General features: G+C 39.6%; 1 long non-coding RNA gene across 1 annotated transcript; it reads right to left on the bottom strand.

The window, feature by feature from the left end:
* Positions 1-8,647: 8,647 nt before the first annotated feature.
* On the bottom strand, positions 8,648-13,846 carry LOC109236582. Its single transcript, XR_002069520.1, has 2 exons — positions 13,388-13,846; positions 8,648-9,194 (listed from the first exon to the last, which is right to left on the bottom strand). It is a non-coding gene; the product is annotated as an uncharacterized LOC109236582 (long non-coding RNA).
* Between the last annotated feature and the right edge of the window lie 626 nt (positions 13,847-14,472).

Genomic DNA, 14,472 nt, shown 5'->3' on the forward strand with positions numbered 1-14,472 from the left:
GGATCCCCTCATTCCCACTCGTCTCTCTTAACGAACCAAACCCTAGCCGCTCCTCTATTCTCTCGCCGCTCCGCCGCAAACTGCCGACCGGAAATCTCCTCACGGCATTTCCGGTGGTCCAAACCTCCTCAAATTGACACCATAGAACCCTCACAGCCTCCTCATACCAAATCTTCAACTAGTTTCCTTCGAATCATAGCCGAGTTCTTCGAATCTTAGATCGAAAAATCCGGCCAAATCCTAACTTTTCCAAATTACCCCAAATCAGTACCCTACACTCCCCAACCTCCCCCTACACCAATCCATTAACCTTTCCCTAAAAAAACCCATCAAATCCCACCAATTCCAGATCTAGAAATCTGAAACCCTAGGTTACCCTTGTTTTGATTTTTCTTCTGTTCTTTCGAACTTCAAGACATGACTTGGGTCTAAAATTTACGTTAACTAATCGTTCTCAGCAAGAACGATTACTTACTGTATACTGTGGACCCATTTCAAATCATGACCAAGAGTTAGTCAACCTTGTACGAGCCCGGGGTCCTTTCCTTCTTCCTGTACCTTACTAGGTATCACCTTCCCCTCGTTTCTTGTTTTTATTTTTTATTTTTTATTTTTTTTCTCTTTTTTTGGGTCTACTGGTTGAAAACAAAAGAAAAACGAATGTGTTGATTAGGTTTGTCTTTAGACATCTCTGTTTTCCTTTTTATTTTTTTTGAAATGAATTTTTAGGATCTTTAGATTGTTTCCCTTTCCTGCTTTTGTTCTTTTGGTTTTTCGTTTTTGTGTTTTATTGCATGCCTGCTTTTCTTCTTCTCCATGTTTCTGTTTTTATTTGTTCTTGTAAGTTGATGAAAGCATGCCTGAATCTCATGAATTAGATTAATTAGGTTTCCGTATTCTTTCATGTTAGGTTCAAGTCTTTAATTAGGATTAGATGATTTATTCACTCTGTTTCTGTCATCAGTTTAGTTTGAATTCAGTTTTCATTTAGGGTTAATTAGATAAGCATTTTTCATTTACTAATTAGTTTAGTTTTGGTTTTAAATTGCATCGTCATGCTTGTTTTAGACATTTCGATTTAGATTTTGGATCCTTTTTCGTTTTTGCCTCTGTTTGCTTTGATTTGAAAATCATTAGAAACTTCAGGGACTTAATTAAACTTAGAAATTTAGGATAAAAGCTGAAATAAGCAGTAACCTAAAGGGTAAAATGGGGGTTTCACATTGGGTAGAATTAGGAAAGTTCTAGAATACAGCACAACTGTCCTTATCATTAGAAAATACTGGTTTTGGATAAGGAAAAAGGACAGTACAACAGTAAAATATGTTGTATTAGGTCAGAATATTCTTTCTTGGATGCTTCTTTTGAGCACTCTATAAAAGAGAACACTCACTCACTCTAAAGGGGGATAGCAATTAGTAGTATCATTCCCTGCAGAAAATTCCTTCTTTCTCTGAATTTTTGATTTAAGAAAAAACTCAGAAAACATCCAAAAAAAAAAAACCTATCCTTCTGTTAACAAGCTGAAAATGAGTTGAAGTGAAGAATTATCTGAGGATTTTACTTGGGATTTCTGGTTTTCAAGTATTGGTTTGGTTTTGAAATTCTGGGGTTCTTTGGTTTTGCTGAAGCTGTGTTGGTTAGTGTTGCTGCCTTCTACTTCTGAAATTCTTCCAGTAGTCTTGTCTGCATTTTAGCTGTTATTTGTTTGCTGTATTAAGGTACATATGATCCTTTCTCTTGTTTGACTACCTGTAATTAAAACTTAAGATGAATATGAGCTTTCTTTTTCTTGTTTGACATTGCTTGCATATCCCTGCTGTGGTTTACATGTTGAAACTTCAATAGTGCTAAAGCTTGTCTTTCTCTCTAAGAATGCATGAGTTTCTTTACCTTTAGTTTTATGGCATAAGGTTCTGTTTCTTTGTTAGACTTTAGTACTGATTATCTTATGCTAGTGCGCATTTCTGTCTCTTCTTGCATTGATTAAACATGTTTGGATTCCCCTCCCTGAAACCAGTTTTGTCCAGGGAGCCTGACTCTTACATGGTCAGGTTCATGGATTGAGCTTCCCCTTTCCTTCCCTTTGAGTATATTCTAATATTTCACTAAGGTAGTATGCCATGATTTTGGGCTTGAAACCTATAGTGGTTCATGAGTTTAACCTTTAACATGGTTAACCCATGAATCATAGCTGTTTCTTGCATTATGTGTTTATGTTTGGGTCTGACAATGTATTAAGTTGGTATAATTAAAGGCATTTCTGTGGATCCGACCTCTTCACATGATCAAATTCATGAAATCCTTAGTTGAATAGGAGCTGACTTGGGCAGTAAAGAGCCTCAGGTGTGGTGTTTCAACAACCAGCTTATGAGAGGCAGCTCTGTAGCTGGTCTCTTGCAAGCTGGTACATTGGTTGTGAAGGATCTGATGGCAGGAATTCAAGGCTAGAAGACATTTCCTTTTTTTTCCAAAAGTTCCTCTTTCTTTCTTTTAGATGTTATCTGTGAAGGACTATTAGGATAATGATTCATTAGGTTAAAATCTATCTTGTATAAGTCTTGGACTGATAATATTGTAAATGGACTGTTAATTTTCAATTTAAGTTTAATTATCGGTAGACTTTTAATAGTAGATTTTCCTTTTGTAATGAACATCTTTATGGTTGTATGTAAATATAAACTGGACTGCACTTGCAAACAGGCCCAAGTCTTGGGTTCATTCGAGCATGTCTGACCTAGGCCCTTGGGCTTGGGCAGTTGGATTCAACAGTTTGACCCAGTTGTAGATGTTTTCTTTCATTAATTACAAATGCATATCTTGATGTATCTTGCAAATCAATGTAGTGAAATTAATTTTCAAACTAGCCTTGTGCTTCGATCTTTTTTTTTTTTTAAGAATGACTTCGTTTCAGCCTTTTCCACTAAATCGTATATATTATGTAAAGGTAGATAGGCCCAACTAGAACACACATAGTATTTGGGCCCGCCTGAAGCCCAATGTGGGTAAAATTTAATTAAAATCCAAACGATGTAAGCCCCCTTGGAAATCTTATTCCGCTGGACCCGATATTGGACCCTAAAACCAGCTTTCAAAGCTGATGTATTTCTAGGCTTCATCAAATGATGGGCGCCTTGGCCCAAGGCATTTCCCAACATAAACTCAGAAGGCTTGACGCTAGGCTAAGAAAATTATAATTTGAACCTCAATTAGGATCTTAGCCTTATTTAAATAATTTTCTTTATCTAAAAATCAATTTGAGGTGTGCCATAAAACCTCTTAACCTGTGGCCCTCATGAAGTTAATTCAATCCTTGGAAAAATTGAGGTGCGCCATCAATTAAACTCTCCATGGCCCTCATAAATGCTGTTAATTTAAACCTTCGCAGTTGCTTTAGGCGCGTTCTTTAATTTAATTCAATCATAGCTACGGGTATGGTTCCCGTGACGTAGTTGTTATTTATAATGACTAAATTCGGGTGTACATTTCATGTGATCCAATTTCATTTTCTCAAACAATATTATATAGAACGTGTTGCGAACCGCGGGTGCATTTCATGTAGTGTGGTTTAAGACGTGTTATAAATAACATTGAATCTTCCTAAAAGCGGTTTAGATTAATTAAAAGCGGTTCTATGCTAAAATGCTCCATAGATTAAAACGTGTGATAAATTGGATGATAAGCCAATTTTAATAGTTTAAGCGACCGTGCTAGAACCACGGAACCCGGAAATACCTAACACCTTCTCCCGGGTTAACAGAATTCCTTATCTAGAATTTTTGGTTCGCAGACTTTATAAGTCAAATTTCCTCGACTTGGGATTTTAAAATAAACCGGTGACTTGGGACACCAAATAAACTATTCCAAGTGGCGACTCTAATAAACTGAATTAATTAATCCCATTTCGAATAATGTCACTTTAATTGAAAAAACTCCCTTATATCAACCCTCGGGGTGGTAAAAAAGGAGGTGTGACACTTCCCAACTGCCCCGGGACAAAGCTCGCCACTTGCGCTCATCACGAGTCGAGTGGGTCACCAACTTCCGAACCCAACCCGGCAGATCTGGAATGTCGCCCGGTGCCCATAAAACCACTGCAGAAAAAGCAAAGAAGGCACGGTTACGAAACCAACTTCTGCCATAAACAAAACTGAGAAGACACGGAATGTACCACTTACGTGCATAATTCCATTCCTGGGGGAACGGCATAAACTCCACGGGGAATAACGTCAGCGGTCCGAACTCGGACGAATCGACTCATCCATTCCCGATCTCCTTCTTCCTCATTATCGACAATAAAGGGCGTGGTCGACCGGCATCCCAAGGTTAGCAGACCTCGATGGTGAAAGGACCAATACAGCCTAATAAGATGACTAAGCGTGAATTCAAGACCCACCTTCTCCGCAAAAAATCTCATCATCAACACTATTCGCCAAAATGACGGGTGGATCTGCGCCGAGGTAACTCGATACTTTAAACAGAAGTCAAGCACAATCCTATCAAGAGGGCCAGTGTGAAAGGATACGTGTACACATTCATGAATCCATCGGCACGATCCGTGATGCCCTCATCCGGGGAAAGTATCTGTAACACTACTTTCTCCCCCCAGCCGCAGTCTTTTCCCACTAACCCAAGATGCTCTTCTCCTATTAAAGAAGTAATCTTCAAGGTATGCTCTCATTGGTCCCGAATACCGGAGGCGGAGCTCTCCCCTCTCTGCCCGACAAACCCCGATGTAACAGTCATGGCGATGGCAAACTCAGAGAACTAAAGCAAGGAGTCGGTGCGAGTACGCTGATACTGAAATGATGAAAGGCTTAATGCTGGAAAATAAGGGTAACTACTTAGAAGGGTGGGATCTCCAAAAGAGCAAAAATAACCATATATATATATGGAAAAAACGGCGACGGTCCGCCTACCTCAAGAGCCAATCAAAAAACGCTGACCGATATCGCTTTGGGAAGATACGCTGGCGTAATCTCCTCAATAGCTTTGTATCCATATCATACATTAGGCGACGCCATGTAATGTCTCGGGAATGGAGATCCCCATACCACTGCAAGTCTTGAGGCGATACCCGACCTCGAGGACCTCCATCAAAGGAAATTTAGGCTCCAAGAGGCCAAAGTAATCATTGCCAGTCCCGAGGTGATACCCGAACTCGAGGACCTCCATCAAAGGGAAGTTAGGCTCCATTAGGCGAAAGTAATCATCGCCAGTCCCGAGGTGGTACCCAACCTCGAGGACCTCCATCAAAGGGAAGTTAGGCTCCATGAAGCCAACAACATCCTCACCAGTCCCGAGGTGGTACCCAACCTCGAGGACCTCCATCGAAAAAAAGTTAGGCTCTAAGGAGCCAACGGCATCACCACAAGTCCCGAGGTGGTACCCGACCTTGAGGACCTCCATCAAAAAGAAGTTAGGCTCTAAGGAGCCAAGGACATCACCGCAAGTCCCGAGGTGGTACCCGACCTCGAGGACCTCCATTAAAAGGAAGTTAGGCTCCAAAGAGATAAGCATTTAAGCTCCGCCCATATGGGCTTGATCACGGGGTACCACCTAAACTCGGGTAAAACCTCGTTCTGGATCTACCTGCAATGCCTTAAGGCTATTTACGATAAGATCAAAATAAACTTCTAGATGGCCCGAGTCTGAGCAAACCCCACTCGGGGACTGTTCTCGAAAGTCCAAACATAGGCTCTATTCTCGGGTTCCTGAGCGAATTCCCCCTCGAAGATTATTGCAAGGCCTAAAAACTGCTCTCAAAAGTCTAAAGGTTTGAAGCGTTGCTTCCATTCAACCAGAAGTAAGGGTCCCGACGACCCGAGTTTATCGGTCCAATCAAGGCTTGGTCCGAGGAAAGGCAAAGGGTTCCACAGGGAGCCGTATTAATCAATCATACTTCCACCTAGGCTCGATATCGACATCGACCAGTGGGATCATGCATTCAGGGTTTCCATAAGCGCAAGTAAAAGGTAACATAGAAATCATCCGATACAAAATTGGGGAAACATCTTTGTATTCATAAACACTTGATTACAAAACCCCATGAGGGGTCCGTACATATGGTTACAAAAGCCCATGGGGGCTCCTTACACAGAAACAAAGAAACAAAAAGTGTACATATATGATTAGAGCTCAGAGCCTAGCCTATTCTCCAGGAAGCACCCTCGGTGGTAGTATACTCAAGCACTGCTTCCTCAACAGTCCCATCTCAGTCTCCCAAAGTAGCATCTTCAAAGGAGAAGATGAAGAAGAGGAAAGTGGGAGGAGCAGAAATGGATGAAAAAACGCCATAGCCTGCCAAAAAACTAAGGCTTTACCCAGGCCAGGAAGATCACGGCCCGGTAGAAGACTTGGCGGGCATCGTCCTCGCTTGCACGACTACTTTGAGTCCACTTCTTGGGACATGGTGCTGTGCAAGCTACCGGCCAGAGGTACCACTTCACCCCACGGGAAGCAAAGGGGGTGAAGTGCCACACCAGGCCGGGGTGGGAGGCTGAGCAGCGGTGTATAGTCCGAGCGTCCTCATGAGCAGCGGTGTATAGTCCAAACACCTTCCCAAGACGGAAGAGATCGGCCTCCCTGTCTCACCATCTTGAGCCAACGACGACAACAGTAATAACAACAACAACAACAAATCGGTGTAATCTCGCTCGGCAAAAGAAAGCCCTAGGAAGGGGCCGCAGCATGACTGATGAAAACGCCGCCGTACGGCCCTAAGATCGCAAGGCTCAAACATGGAAAATAACAATGGATAGGGATAAAGCGAAGAGAAGGTCGAAAGACTAATCTGAGAACACTTGAATAAAGAAGTGGTTCCAGGAGGTCCCCCTTTATAGGGGATGGCAGCGTAACCGGCAGCCCCATTGATGTTCTTGAAAGACGTATCGGCAGGAGCAATAAATGCATTTTTGAAAAATAGACTGACGACGATATTATTGTTCTGAAGAATAAAGGTCGACAGTGCAGTGAATAATTCTGGAAAAGTGGACTGACGGGACGTTCCGGTTATCACAAAGGCTTACACCATCAGTATGATATTATCATAGGAAATTCGGAAAGATGGTTGTCAAAGTCGTTTCTTGTCGCTCTACTCTAAGGAATGCGGGGACTATCTATATACGGTAGAATCGGAGGGTCCGATATCGCGTAATCAAGGTACCTCGGAAGATCATCGCGAAGGCTCGAGGCTACGAGACTACGGTCGTGTTTTCCTTCCTCGAGGTTCGTCGACGCTTGACCTTGAGATAATGTTGACCCCGGCTATGGTAGAAACGGGGAGTTCCCTGTCACACCTCCTTTTTCTACTGCACCCCGTGAAGAGGGTATAGTAAAGGGAGTTTTTTCAATTAAAGGACAACCGAAACGGGATTCATTTTGTTAAAAATCAGAGTCGCCACTTGGGAGATTTATGGTGTCCCAAGTTACCGGTTTGAATCTCGAATCGAGGAAAAGGTTTGACTCTGTTTAACAGTCGCGAACCAGAAATCCGGGTAAGGAATTCTGTTAACCCGGGAGAAGGTGTTAGGCACTCCCGAGTTCCGTGGTTCTAGCACGGTCGCTCAACTGTTATATTCGGCTTAATTATCTGATTTTAGAACATTTTGAACCTATGCGCAAATTTTAGCTTTTAACCGCTTTTATTCAATTTTAAAAGAATGTTGAACGACGTTTAAAATATGTCTTCGGATCGCGTCACATGAAATGCACCCGCAATCCGGAACACATTTTATTCAACATTTTGGGATTTGGATTTGGGTCACATGAAATGCACACCCGAGTTTAAGAAGGTAAAATTATTAAATAACGCGCCTAAAGCAACTAACGTGTTGTTAACTTTGCTGGAACCCATGAAAATTCACTAAATGGCACGTCCCGTGTCCTAAAGATTTTTAAAGGTATAATTAAAGAGGGCCATGCAAATTTGTGATTTTTGTTTGGCGCGGCGCACCTCAATTTATTTTAAAAGGATGTCCTAAGGATGCACTATTGTTATCTATTAAGGTTTGTCTCTATTCTAAAAAAAAACTTAACTTGTTAATATTGTGAATTAACTAACACTCAAGTATTCAAGAAAGTTTAGGCCTCAAGATCAAGTCCAAACTCAAACAAGGAGATCTCCATTGTTGAAAAAAACATTAGTTCAAGTCTGCCACTTAACTTGAAAGGCCCAAAATCTATAATTCAATTTTTAAGATCACCAACTCCAATATTGAATCAGGTGTTCTAGTATATTGGGCTCGAAACCAGCCCAGGGAGAAAGGAAAATCAGTTCAGCTTTGTTCGTAAAAGCTATCCAAAGTTTGGGCCTTAGGACAAGCCCAAATCGGATGCCAACTGGAGCTAGGACTCAGGATCGAGTCCCCACATTGTTTAATTAATGACTGAAGTATGCAGTCGACCAAATGTATCCAAATGCTAATAATGGAGCCAACACACATACAGTCTTTGAAATCAACCTTTAATTATTCAATGGACAATTATATGAGATTCTGCCAATGACTTGATTTTGAAAATAATTAGAGATTCAATTTGAGTATTATACTGCATGTAACCTTAATTTCCAAGGCCTCAAATTAAGCTGAAATAATGACATTAGAAATTTAAATTCCCATGAAATCTCATACTAGCAAGAACTATAGAATTGACCTTTAACAATCATGATTTCAAGCATCAGTTTAATCACAGAATGTTCACAACAACGAATGGCTTAAAACTGGCCTGAACATTATTACAAATACAGCTCTTAAGTAATTCTTTGAATTGTAACTACTTTCAGACAAATCCGAGGACTCACACAGAATTCTGACAATACCAGATGCAAATCTTAAAACCAACCAAAAATAGAAGAGTCTCAACTCTGATTATAGACTCAGATTCACTTGTAGCTTGAACTAACAGGCATACTGTAAACAACCTTTAACCAATGTGCTACACCTCAAGCTATACATAAGTGAGCTTGGATGCTTGATGCATGAGAAGACTAGATCTAACGTAAATAAACTGAACTAGCAAATATATAGCTCTCAGATGCACTCAAAACCAAACAAACTCACAGCTAAGATTTACATAAGGAAATGATGCAAACAATAGTTTAAACATGACTGAACACCATAAACTCCAAAAAACCTTCCATTCCTTCATTTCATTTCCACTTGAGCATCAGATTACATAGCTTAGGGAATATGTACCTGGATGTAGGAAAAGCAAAGGAACAGGGTGAGGATCAGCAGGTTCAACAGCAATATGTAACAGTGTTTCAGCAACAAAATCAACCCCCAGAGATGATCAGGAGAAATCCATTTAAACCAAATTCGAAACCAAACAATGTTGAAAGAAACCAACTATCAAAAACCCAACTCAAACTGAACCAAAACACTCCAATACCCGATCGATTCAACTCCTTTCAAGCTCCCGATGCTTAGAACTTATTTCAGAATAGAGACTCTTAGGAATTTTAGGAAATTTCAATAGAATAGTGAAAACTCTTTGTAAATTTTTAGCCGCCTATGATTCTCTCTTTATAGCTCTCCCCCCTTGCTTTCTAAGGCAAGAAATGATGCCTTTATAGGCAAACAACTAGAGCAACCCTTGCAAGTTTTGTTTTTGCACTTTAGTCCTTTTTAACTCTTGTTTTTAGCTTAGAAGTCCCTTATTTATTGACTTGCTACCCAAGTCACACCACTATGATTCTAAAATACCAATTATAACCCCTTCTAGGTGCTTCTAGTGGCTTCTAATTTCAGTTACTAAAGATTTCCTAAATTGAATTCCCTAGACTACCCTTTATTTGGATTCTAAATTACCAACCTAGTTAAACCAACCGCCCAACCTTGTTACCCTGGTCAAGAGATGATCATAGTTAACTAATTAAAGCCTGGAACACTCAGCTATACCCAAACAATTATAATAGAAAACTTAACAATTGAACTAATTAACCAAAAATCAGAATTCAACCCTAATTAATACTAAGGCTAAGACTAACAACAGTGAACTACCAGCAAATTAAAAACAAAAAATAAAATCAATATCACAGCAACAATCGAAATCAAACACAGAAATATGAATCAAACTGAGCTAACATTAATTCTAAGAAAAACTGGAAAAAAAATAAACAGAAAAATCAAATCTAACTAACAAATCAAATAAAAAGTGAAAATTTAAAGATTTAAAGCCTATGTTAATAGAGCCAAACACTGAATCAAACCAAAAACAAAAATTAAAACAAAAAAAAACAGAACGAACAAAAATCAATTAAGAACCCTAAAAATTCTAACTCAATTCTCATAAAAAAAAATATGGAAAAGGGGATCTTACTGGTTTAATTTGACACTACGTTTGATGTTCTAGCATATACGAGCAGCGTCAATTTATGCAGAACAAAGGCTTGAGTTTGAACCGTTGAAATTGGACCTCGGATCTAAGATTGGAGCGATTCTGGGTGGATTCGAAGGATGTGATTGTCATATTAGGCATGAAGGAGGCCTGGGGGTCAAGGGGTATTGTTTTGGGGTGGTTTGAAGGCGGCACCTAGGGTTTGGGTTATACGTCAAAATTTGGTGGGATTTGAGGGATGCTGATCACAGATTTGGAATGGGGAGGGTGATGGGGTTTCGTGGTGTGAAGTTGGAGTCATTTGGTGGCCGGCCGCCGCCGTGAGGCGATTTCCGGCGGCGGTCTACGGTGGTAGACGGCGGGAGACGGGGGTGGGCTAGGGTTTGTGTGAGAGACGAGGACCGGGGCGGGGGGGGGTGGTAGGGGGCATTTGGACAGTTAAATACTAAGAAGTCCAAGCTTCCCAGCCGTCCGATCATTAAACCTCGACAGCTGGGATTAAACTATACTTAAACGATGCCGTTTTTGGACCGGGTTGGGGGACGGGTTTAGGGTGGGGCGGCAGGTTTAATTAATTGGGTTGGGGCATTAAATCCTTGATTAGCCCAAAATCATACTCCCTTCTTTACTTCCTTTTATTTCCTCCTTTTTCTTTTGTTAATTTCTTTTAAATTAAAACTAAAAATTAATTCCTAAATCAAATTGTCCTAACTATAACTAACAATTACCACAAATAATTAAGAAACTAATTTTAAAGGGAAAACTACCAAAATTCAAAAATTAAAATTAAAACAAAAGTAAACTCCTAATTACCAATTAATTCCAAAAATATGCAAAATTAAACCCTAAAATGCAATGCATATATTTTTGTATTTTTATATGAATTGAAAATGCACAAACAAATGCGAACAATTAACAGAAAATGCCATATAAAACTCCACAAAATTGCAAATAATGAAATAAATTATTTTGTTTTGAAATTATGGGAGTAATTCATATAGGGCAAAAATCACGTAATCAAACAGAGCAATCACGGATATTCTTGATTGCCAAATCGATTCTGCAATAAAACCTGGGTTTATTGTTCTAGACCTGGCTTACCCGAGCGAAAAACTCGAGCCGGGGGGAAGGGGGGGCAGCGTACCGGGGATACAGAAGCTCCGCCGGCTTAGAACCTTGTCCGAACCTTGTTCTAAATGGGATAAGACTCTAAACAGAGGAGAAGTCACACGAAGTGCACCCTTCTCCGTGATGTAGAAGACTCAGAGAGAGGAAGGGTTTCGTAGCAGTTTATATATACAATTCGCCAAATATCAAAGCGGTAAAGCATTTAGCACATTTAGCATGAAACATGTAGAAAAATCAGATAAAACCAAATATAACAATTATTCTAAGCTTGAATTCTGAACCCTGAACCAAAAGTCTGGGTTCTTTCCCCAGCAGAGTCGCCAGAGCTGTCACACCTCCTTTTTCACTACACCCCCGGAAGAGGGTATAATAAGGGGAGTTTTTCCAATTAAAGGACAATCGAAGCGGGATTATATTATTAAAAGATTCAGAGTCGCCACTTGGGAGATTTATGGTGTCCCAAGTCACCGGTTCAAATCCCGAATCGAGGAAAGGATTGACTCTGTATTACAGTCCGCGAACCAGAAATCCGGGTAAGGAATTCTGTTGACTCGGGAGAATGTGTTTGGCATTCCCGAGTTCCGTGGTTCTAGCACAGTCGCTCAACTGTTATATTGGCTTAATTATCTGATTTTAGAACATTTGAACCTATGTGCAAATTTTAAAATTTTAACCGCTTTTAATTGATTTTAAAGAAGATTGAACGTCGTTTAAAACATGTCTTTGAATCGCGCCACATGAAATGCACCCGCAATCCTGAAAACATTTTATTCAACGTTGTGAGATTTAGAGTTGGGTCACATGAAATGCACACCCGAGTTTAGGAAGGTAATATTATTAAAGTACACGCCTAAAGCAACTACACATTTTTAACTTTGCGAGGGCCATGGAAATTCAACTAATGGCACACCTCGATTTTAATTTCAAAGGATTGCATTCAATTACACGAACCACGGATATTCATCTATTTCCCTAAGTTTCGTATTTGCTGTGCAGCAATGGATTATGGATAACAAATCAGCTAAAGGTGATCACTTAAAGGGATTGATAAATCATGAAGAAGTGATGGAAATTACTTAAAACCACTGCCAACTAACGTTGTTTGAACCAAAAGAATAAGGGAAAATGACAAAGGCAAACTTGAATCAAAGCTAACGAGAAGAAGAACCGGCAGTATATTAATGAAGCTTTAAAAGTTATTTGGAAAGGAAATGGACATTCACACTACCAGATGCAAAATTTCCAAGGTCTCAACCACTAATACGCCAATAAGGAAACATTCAAATCAAGTTTCAAAACAGTAAGGACATGCTAAATAGTACCACAAATTTCTGGATAAACATAAACATGGTCCAAGATGCCAAAATTGTTTCATGACGCAGACTACAAGGACACGGAAAACATTCCACAATATGCATTCCTAGAGTCACTACCCGGATTAAGAGGATGCCTTAGCCTTTCTAGGAGCCAACTTAAATGAGACTATTTCTAAACTAATAAAAACAACGCCCCAATTAAGATGTTAAAGAACAGGAAAAGCCATTTTTCAAACTTATCACTTCCAACACCAAAAGACGTCAACTGCAAGGCTATTGGCACTTACTTCTTGAACACCAACTTCCGCTTCTAATAAGTTTTCTACCAAGACTCTTTAAAGAGCCCAACGTCCATCATTTCAGAATGCAGACCCCCAGATTCCTCTTTGCCAGAAACCATTGTATTTAATCAACAAACAAAAGACGAGGAACTAATTCAAACTGACGGAAATCAGATTCAAATAATCAATCAACTGAAAATCAACTCACAAATGCACCACAACAATTATATCACCGCATAACACATGTAAAACAAACTCATCTTAACACAACCCTTAAATTCACAACAAGAAAATTGAAAAAGATGAAGTAGTAAGGATAAAAACCTGTTCAAACAAAGATTTCCTTAATATTGGTGGAAGAATTGTCGAGTACAAAATTTCGACCCTAAATCCAAGCGAAATCAGCGGCGAAAGATCAGCAGAAACCGCGAACCTTAAGCAGCGGATGGAATCGAACTCACAATCCGATGCCGAACCTCAAACAGAAACTCGAATCGGCATTGGAACGAACCCAATCAAACCCCGTCGATTCCATGGTTTCTAAATCGAAAATGGGAAGAAAACTAAATTATGAAACGAAAATCAGCTGTCTACACCTCCATTTCCTCTTCCGTTTCCCCTTCACTGTATTTGCATCTGTGGGTGACTGGTGGCGATGGAGGTGGGTGAAGCTACGTTGAAGATACAGGGTGGTCGATGGGTGGAGCGAAGAAGACGAAGTCACAGGAATGGGGTCACTGATTTGCTCTCTGCGGCGCTACTGATTTCCCCTTTCAAAGCTCATTCTCCGTTATTTTTTGTTGTGTATAGGTTTATAGGTCTAGGTGTTAGGGTTGGGTATTGGGTATTGGGTCGGGTCGACCCGGTTTGGACTGGGTTGGGGGAATTTTGGGCTTCTAAAATGTTTGGCCCAATTTGAACCAACTTTTTCAACTCCCTTTCTTTTTTTTCTTTCTTCAATTAATTTGAAAAAATCTAAATTAAATTCCTAAACTAATTCAAATTGCGAAATTAAGCTAATTATTAAACTATAAAATTTATAAAAACAAAATTAATCCCAAATTATAAGAGAAAAATTGATAATCCAAAATTTAAAAGCTAAGAATGTAAAATGAGTCATTTTTGTGATTTTTATTTTTTAATAAAGCAACTAACTAATTAATTAATCCTAAAATGTGAACAAAATCTAAATGCGATGCATGGTATTTTTTGGTATTTTTTTATTTTTAATGGAAATTATATATGCACGATAATGCAAATAATTAACAAAATTCTACGAAAAATCCTATAAAATTGCAAAAATTGAAAAAGATTATTTTTCTTATATTTTATGGGAGTGATTCATATAGGGCAAAAGTCACGTACTCACATTCCCAAGGCACACGACTAGGACTGACAAAGTCTAGTGG

This window comes from Nicotiana attenuata, unplaced genomic scaffold (genome assembly GCF_001879085.1).
Source record: "Nicotiana attenuata strain UT unplaced genomic scaffold, NIATTr2, whole genome shotgun sequence".
In the NCBI taxonomy this organism is placed as follows: Eukaryota; Viridiplantae; Streptophyta; class Magnoliopsida; order Solanales; family Solanaceae; genus Nicotiana; species Nicotiana attenuata.